The sequence below is a fragment of the Myotis brandtii genome, unplaced genomic scaffold, assembly GCF_000412655.1.
Source record: "Myotis brandtii unplaced genomic scaffold, ASM41265v1 scaffold434, whole genome shotgun sequence".
NCBI classification, from domain to species: domain Eukaryota; kingdom Metazoa; phylum Chordata; class Mammalia; order Chiroptera; family Vespertilionidae; genus Myotis; species Myotis brandtii.
The window spans coordinates 3,868,206-3,876,289 of record NW_005366599.1 but is presented as its reverse complement, the minus strand read 5'-3'; positions in this window follow the sequence as shown (position 1 = coordinate 3,876,289).

Genomic DNA, 8,084 nt, shown 5'->3' with positions numbered 1-8,084 from the left:
TCTCTCTCCCTTTCCCTTCCTTGCTGAAATCAATAAAAAATGTATTTTAAAATATGTATTGAAATACTTAGTTACTAAGATTCAGTTTTACTCGTCATTTTTTTGGACACAAGCCATTCCAAAAGCACGTGGAGAATGCTGCCACACCCACCGACCCTTCTAGAGGGAGGCCGCCCTCAGCACTGGGCTTTGCCCAGGACACCCTTGTCCCTCCACGGCTACTAGCACCCCACAGGGCCCGGGACCAGGACAGGGTCGGGCCGAAAATGATGAGCGGGACCATCAGGCTTCTCCCTCTCAGCAATGCTGAGTAGGAAACACTCAAGCCACGAGGCAGGCAGCAGAAGCAGCTGTACTGGTAAGTCATAAGCCACGGAAAAGCCAGAGAGGCTGTGAGAGGCCACAGGCAAGCCATGATGATGAGGGAGTTGAAGTTATGAGAAAGCAGACACTTTGAAGTGGGGAAAAGCTACATATAAAGGGTGAGGAGGCCAGCGGGTGGGACTTGGGTCCCGTCCTTCCTGTGGCCTCCTCTCTCCTTCTAGTCCCTTCTTTTCCTTCGGCTACATATAAAGGGTGAGGAGGCCAGCGGGTGGGACTGATGAGGCGACAGTGGGCCAGCAATGTTAATGGTGGGGGGCTGGGGTTCCGTCCTTCCTGTGGTCTCCTCTCTCCTTCTAGTCCCTTCTTTTCCTTCTGTCACATGGTTCAGCTTTGCCTGGTCTTCCTAGTAGAAACATTCTCACATAATCTCCTGTTACTTGAGATATGTCTCCATTCCTTACAACACAAAGAACAGAATGAAAATGTTCTTTCTTTTTGTAATTAATGGACTTTATTTTTTAGAGCAGTTTTAGGTTCACAGGAAAATTGAGCAGAAAGTAGAGTTGCCCTATACTCCTTCACCTCACCCCTAGTTTCCTCTATTATTAACATTTTACATTAGCGTGGTCCATTTATTACAATCCATAAGCCAATATTGATACATTATTAACTAAAGTCCATAGTTTACAATAGGGTTCACTGTGTGTGCGTTGTACATCCTGTGGACTTTGACAAATGTATAATGACATGGATCTACCTTTAGCAGTGGTTCTCAACCTTCTGGCCCTTTAAATACAGTTCCTCATGTTGTGACCCAACCATAAAATTATTTTCGTTGCTACTTCATAACTGTAATGTTGCTACTGTTATGAATCGTAATGTAAATATCTGATGTGCAGGATGGTCTTAGGCGACCCCTGTGAAAGGGTCATTCAACTGCCAAAGGGGTCGCGACCCACAGGTTGAGAACCGCTGCTTTATAGTATCATACAGATCAGTTTCACTGCCCTAAAACCCCCTGTATTCCACCTGTTCATCCGCCACCCCCCATCCCTGCCAACCACTGCCTTTCCTTCCTTTCTCACAATGTCTTTCCCAGACATAGTTCTGTGTTTCCCAGAATGTCATGTAGTTGGAACCACACAGTATGCATGCAGCCTTGTGAGACTGGTTTCTTTTGCTTAGTAATGCCTTTAAGGTTCTTCCATGCCTTTCCATGGCTTGGCGGCTCATTTATTTTTGGTGCTGAATAATATTCCATAGAATGGATGAACCAAGGGAATTTTGGATGCTTCCAAGTTAAAATGCTCTTTTTAAGAAAAAAAATAACATAGCAGAATTTATTCTGGAAGTTGTTGTGTTAGGAGTTGAGAGGGCTTGGAATGTGGGTATTTTAAAATTAAAATGCCTTACATGTTGAATGCAAAGGAGGGAGGCATTCAAGTGAGTGCCCAGACATGCCCAACACAGAGACACCAAAGTGTGGATGCAGGGGCTGAAATTTCTTCTGGGTTAGAGTTACCTGCCTGTTTGCTCTGTGTGTATAATATGCTTGGACTAAAGAAGTGAATGTTGCCTTGACCGGTATGGCTCAGTGGATAAAGCATCGGCTTGCGGACTGAAGGGCAGGTTCAATTCCGGTCAAGGGCATGTATCTTGGTTGCAGGCACATCCCCAGTAGGGGGTATGCAGGAGGCAGCTGATCGATGTTTCTCTCTCATCAATGTTTCTAACTCTCTATCCTCTCCCTTCCTCTCTGTAAAAAATCAATAAAATATATTAAAAAAAATAAGTGAATGTTGGTGGCAACAGCACCTGCCACATCAATGCTGTATGGTAAAATTCTGGATTCCCCAAATGACCCGTGAGGCTCTACAATGCATCATTTCTTCTGGACTCCTCCCGAGGGCCCCTTTGTGACCAACGCCAGTTTTCTTTGTTCACCATTTAGACAAAATCGAGTTTGTGGATCATTTTTAACTCCCCATAATTACGCCCTTATTTTCCTTAGAAAGCCATGCCTTTCCTCCAACGTAAATGTAAGTAATTTACGGATAGATGTGGAGGAAGTGTTTACCTTGAAAGGCAGCGTCCCCCAGGGTGGAACTTGCTGGCTCCTTGGCTCACTCGGCTCACAGTGGACAGCTGTTTATAAGGGGCTGTGGACTAGCACGTCTCGACGAGATCGCAGACAAAGGAGGAGGCCTGCTAATGTAATGATCAGACTTGGAACTGGGCCAGGACAATGAAACTCAGCGTCTCCTCCCCTTAATTCTCCCACAAAGCCCTAGGAGACTTTTCGGTAACCACTAGTGGTCAGAAGTCAGATGCTGGACTTAGACCTCGTCCAGAAAACGGCTCCGTGTCCTTGGGCAGCGTGCTGGGGCACTGGCTGGCTCCATGTGACTCAGAGAAGGCGTCACTCCACTGCGTCTGATGTGGTTCAGTGGAGCGCAGTTTCCTTCAAATGCATCTGTCGGTATGTTGGTAACCAGACCCACTTCTGCTTTGGTGGAAAGAAAAGTCACTGGAGTCTGGAGTTGAATCAAGAACCTTAATTGCTAGCCACCCATAGTCACGTCCAAACAACGGAAGAAGGCTTCTGATTTGTGATCCTTCTCTTTGGGAAAAGCTGTTTCACTTTTGTATGTATCTGCATGCATCACACGGCCTCCTGCGACAAGCCCAATAGTCACCCATTCTCCATTCCAACTCAGAGCAGGGACTTTGAGAAAGGCTGTCAAGGGTACTTACGGGGCCTGAGGGAAAAGACCGGAGAGGGAGCAATTCTGATTTACAACAAATTGTAAAGCGAAAACCCACTGTGGGTAAATGCAAGGTGAGTGAGTGGTGAGCGCCTGCAGCAGGACCCCTGTGGGGAGGGAGTAGCCAGTCCCTGCCTTGCTCAGTGCAATGGTAGGCAACTGAAGCTCATTACTGGCTTGTGTTTGCACTACATCAACTTGGAAGGCAATTTCAAAGACAATGCCTAGAAACAAGCTTCAATTTGTTACCAGACTTGATAAAGCACCCCAGTTGTCCTTAAGACATTTTCTAGAATCCTCACTCGAGGATATGTTTTGCTGATTTTTAGAGAGGAAGGGAAAGAGATAGAGAAAAACATTGATGCGAGAGAGAAACATCGATCCGCTGCCTCCTGCATGCACCCGGACCAGGTATCGAACCCACAACCTAGGATGTGCTTTGACCAGGAATCAAACCTGGAACCTTTTTGGTGAATGGGATGATGTTCCAAACAACTGAGCCACCGGGCCAGGGCATTGTAAGACATTTTAGATGAAAATAATTTACTCGTTCTAAAGCTTGAGTACTTCTGGTGAATTATGAAGACTGGTTGCCAGTGAAATGTTCATAGAACTTAAATTTTGTGTGTGTGTGTGTGAGAGAGTTATTATTTATCTATTTATTTATTTTAAAAATATATTTTTATTGATTTCAGAGAGGAAGGGAGGAGAAAAAGAGAGAAACATCAATGATGAGAGAACCATTGATTGGCTGCCTCCTGCACGCCCTCTACTGGGGATTGAGCCCGCAACCTGGGCATGTGCCCTTGACCAGAATCGAACTAATCGATGCTCTATCTACTGAGCCAAACCAGCTAGGGCAAATTTCCTTTTTTTATTTTTTATTTTAAAAATTATACGTGCTTGATGTAAAGAGAAAAAAAATCAAACAAAACAGTAGACTGAAGTAAAAGTCAGTCTCCTGTTCCCTCCTCACTCTCCGTTCCGTGCCCAGTGGACTACATTCTCCTGGTGGCTATGTTTCTAGACATTTCTGAAGCATATACGAATTTGTCCTTTTAAAATTACAAATAGAATTATACTTTACATAACTGTTGTGTGACTTGCTTTTTTCATTTAACTCTGAATCCTGGTTATCATTCCATATCAATTCAGATTTACCTAATTCTTTTTGAACCCTGTCAAGTATGCCATTGTATGTTTAAACATTATTCATTGGTGGATGTTCAAGTTTTTCCAGGCTTTCACTATTATAAATAATGTTGCAAGATTCTTGTATATATTTGTGTATAGTTATGCAAAATTATTTGTAGAATGGCTTTCTAGAATTGCTGGGCCAAAGGTATGGCTATTTAATATCTTCATAGATAGTGCCAAATTGTGTTCTAAAAAATGGTATGGTTATATTTTTTCACCAACAATGCATCAGAGTGCCTGTTTTCCCACATCCCCATCAATACTGGATATTATGAAGTAAAAAAGAGTTCTAATCTAAGAGATGATTTTAATTTGCATTTATTTCATTATGATTATATTGTGTTAAGGAAGTTAGCTCTTTATTTTAGGTGTTAAAAATATTTTCCCTCTGCTTCTTCCATTCATTGCTTTGGTGTTTTTTATGCCTTACAGAGATGTAAAATATTTACGCAGTAAAATTTATTGGTGTTTTCCCTTTATGGCTTCTGGGTTTCCTGTCATGCTTAGACAGAACTTCCTCAATCATGATTTGAAAAAGTTTTAGTATTCCTTTAATACTTTTATGGTTTGATTTTTAAAAAATCATAAAATATCTGACATATACAAAAGAATAAGCATATGTAGGTTATAGAGGACAATAATAATATAAACACCAGTAAACTCAGCCTAAGAAATAGTGGTTTAGTGATTCAGTTTTTACATTTAAAAATATCCATCTGTAATTTTGGGGAGAGTTTAGGAATAATAAGAATGTAGTTTAAAAAATGTTCTGCATTGACTGTGTTTTCCTATATAGCTATCTGGTTGTCATATCATTTATTAAACTTTCCTCCTGGCTTCTTTTAAATAATGGTATTGCATTTCTTTTCTTTTTTAAACATATTTTTATTGATTTCAGAGAGGAAGGGAGAGGGAGAGAGAGATAGAAACATGAATGATGAGAGAGAATCATTGATCCATCGGCTGCTTCCTGCATGTCCCCCACTGGGGATCGCGCCCACAACTTGGGCATGTGCCCTGACTGGGAATCGGACTGTGACCTCCTGGTCTATAGGTCGACACTCAACCGCTGAGCCACACTGGCTGGGCTGGTATTGCATTTCTGATACCTCTGAATACAAAATAAAACCACTTCTATCTGTAGTAAGATACATAAAACAACTAACCAAAGTCCTTGATATTTTCAGGTTCAGTAACCAAAGTCATCCCCATTTTCTAAAGCTTGCTGGAAAGAGAATAGGAAACTTTTTTTTTTTTAAATCCTCACTTGAGGATATTTTTCCATTGATTTTTAGAGAGAGTAGAGAGGGAAAGAGAGAAATAACGATGTGAGAGAAACACATCAATTGGTTGCCTCCTGCGTGTACCCTTACCAGGGTCTGGGTAAGGATCCAGGACCCTTCAGTCTGCAGGCTGATGCTCTACCCACTGAGCCAAACCGGCTAGGTCAGGAAACTCTAATTTCATAATGGGAAAACAACCCATCTGACCTCTTTTACCTTAAGCAAGTTATTTAACTCCTCTAAGACCAGTTTCTTGACCTTTGAAATGGAGATAATAATAATAATGACACTCCATGGACTGTTGTCAAGACTAAATGGGCTAAGGATGCAACATGCATGGCCTGACGCTTGGGACGCATAAGCTTTTGATCCACGGTTTCATAGATGTGCTTATTAAAATGTATTATTATGACCTTATCAGTCTCTTAGATCCTCAGAAGGAAGGCTGTACTAGTATGTACTCTCTGGCTGTATGGCTGGACCACAGCTCTTGTGTGGGATTGTTAAACAGGTCTAGTTTGCTAATTTTATGGCCCGATACCATACTATTATGCTTTACAACTATGTGGAACTTTGAGATTTCTAAATCTACATTGTTATAAACAAATGAAAAGGATGCCCCTCCCTCGTACCACAGTAAATGTAGTTTCCTGATCTCCGGAGCCCCTCTTGTCACTGCTGCATGACCCACAGGGTCCACAGGCATCTGGGAAGCGATGTCCATTTGCCCACCACCCGCTGAACCTTGGTTAGAAATCGTGCTCCTGTAAATGTGGATTTTGAGTGAAACCAAAGCCATCTAATACACTTTACCCCTATTTCCAAACTGATGTTGAATAGTTTCATCCATATCTGGGATGTGGAGAGCTGTTTATTGAATCTATTATGCTGTGAGAATTCAGTTCTCACGTTATTAGGTATATAAGGCAGTATTAACCAGTTTTCCCGTTTCACAGCTGAAGGAATTGCAGCAGACAGGGTTTTTCTTCCTTAAAGTTCCTGGGGTGGGGTGGAGCGGAGGTAGAAGAGGGTATAGCAGGGGTGGGCAAACTTTTTGACTCGAGGGCCACAATGGGTTCTTAAACTGGACCGGAGGGCCGGAACAAAAGCATGGATGGAGTGTTTGTGTGAACTAATATAAATTCAAAGTAAACATCATTACATAAAAGGGTACAGTCTTTTTTTTTTTTTAGTTTTATTTATTTCAAATGGGCCGTAGTTTGCCCACGGCTGGGATAGAGGGATAAATGGTGATGGAAGGAGACTTGACTTTGGGCAGTGAACACACTAAACACAATATGCAGATGATGTATTATAGAATTGTACACCTGAAACCTATATAATTTTATTAACCAACGTCACCCCCAATACATTCAATTAAAACATTTAAAAAATTACTTGGAAAGGTAATGGCAAAGTCCTATTTGTTTTTAGGTCTCGCGGGTCACAGTCCAATAATATCTGCTAGTTAAATTTTTCCTAAAAGAAAATGTTGCTCCAGCCAGTGTGGTTCAGTGGTTGTGGGAGGTCACATTTGGATTCCTGGTCAGGGCACATGCGATCCCCAGTAGGGGGTGTGTAGGAGGCAGCGGATCCATGATTCTCTCACTGATGTTTCAATCCCTCTTCCTTCCTCTCTCTGAAATCAATTAAAACATTACAAAAAGTGTTGGATGTGAAATTATAATCTGAATAGACATTCCAAAGAGAACAATGATCACTTTATATGAAAAAATGAGTTAGTTATTTTGTGCTATGCTCTATCCCTTAATTATTCTTTTATACAGAGATCTGAACCCCTTCAGGAGAAGTGTGTGGCATACGGACACCAAAAAGCATTTAAAGTATATTAACAAACCAACAATAGGTTGATGGTTCACCCTGGGTTCGTGCTGGGGTCTGTGAAAGAACTCAATAAACATGCTATGCATTTCAAAAACTGCTAATCATAATTAAAATTTCCAAGACCCCTCAATCCTATAACTTACATTAAATAGAATATGAGCATTTGGCCTGCCCCTCGCTCCCCTAATGGCATCGGAGACCCTGTGACTTCTCCGTCTTCGGGGGAATGAGAGAAAACAATGTTTCTCAAAGACAAAAAGGTGATACTGTGTTTCAATTTTTTTTTTTTTATTCCCTCCACCCCCCAAACTTACGGCACAGAGTTGTGTACACTGCTCTCTCTTTCTAAAATCCCCCTGTCGGCGGGTACAGTCCCTTCTTTATTCCCTGATGAGACTTTGCAGGCTTTTCTTCTGACTCTTTTCGAAAAGGCAGCGCGATCCGCCAATTTCCTTTTCCTCTTTCTTAATCTTTTGCCATAGACTTATTTTGAAAACGTTAATGCTCATCAGGATTTCGAGAGTCCTTAGCGAATTGTTGGAACCCACTCCGCGCCCCCCAGGGCCCTGAATCCGCGTCTTCCGTGGCTCAAAAGGCAGATCGTGACCCTGGTAGTAACCGGAGCAACTGGACTACGCGGCCCATCCTGCACCCGGACCTGCCCGCGACG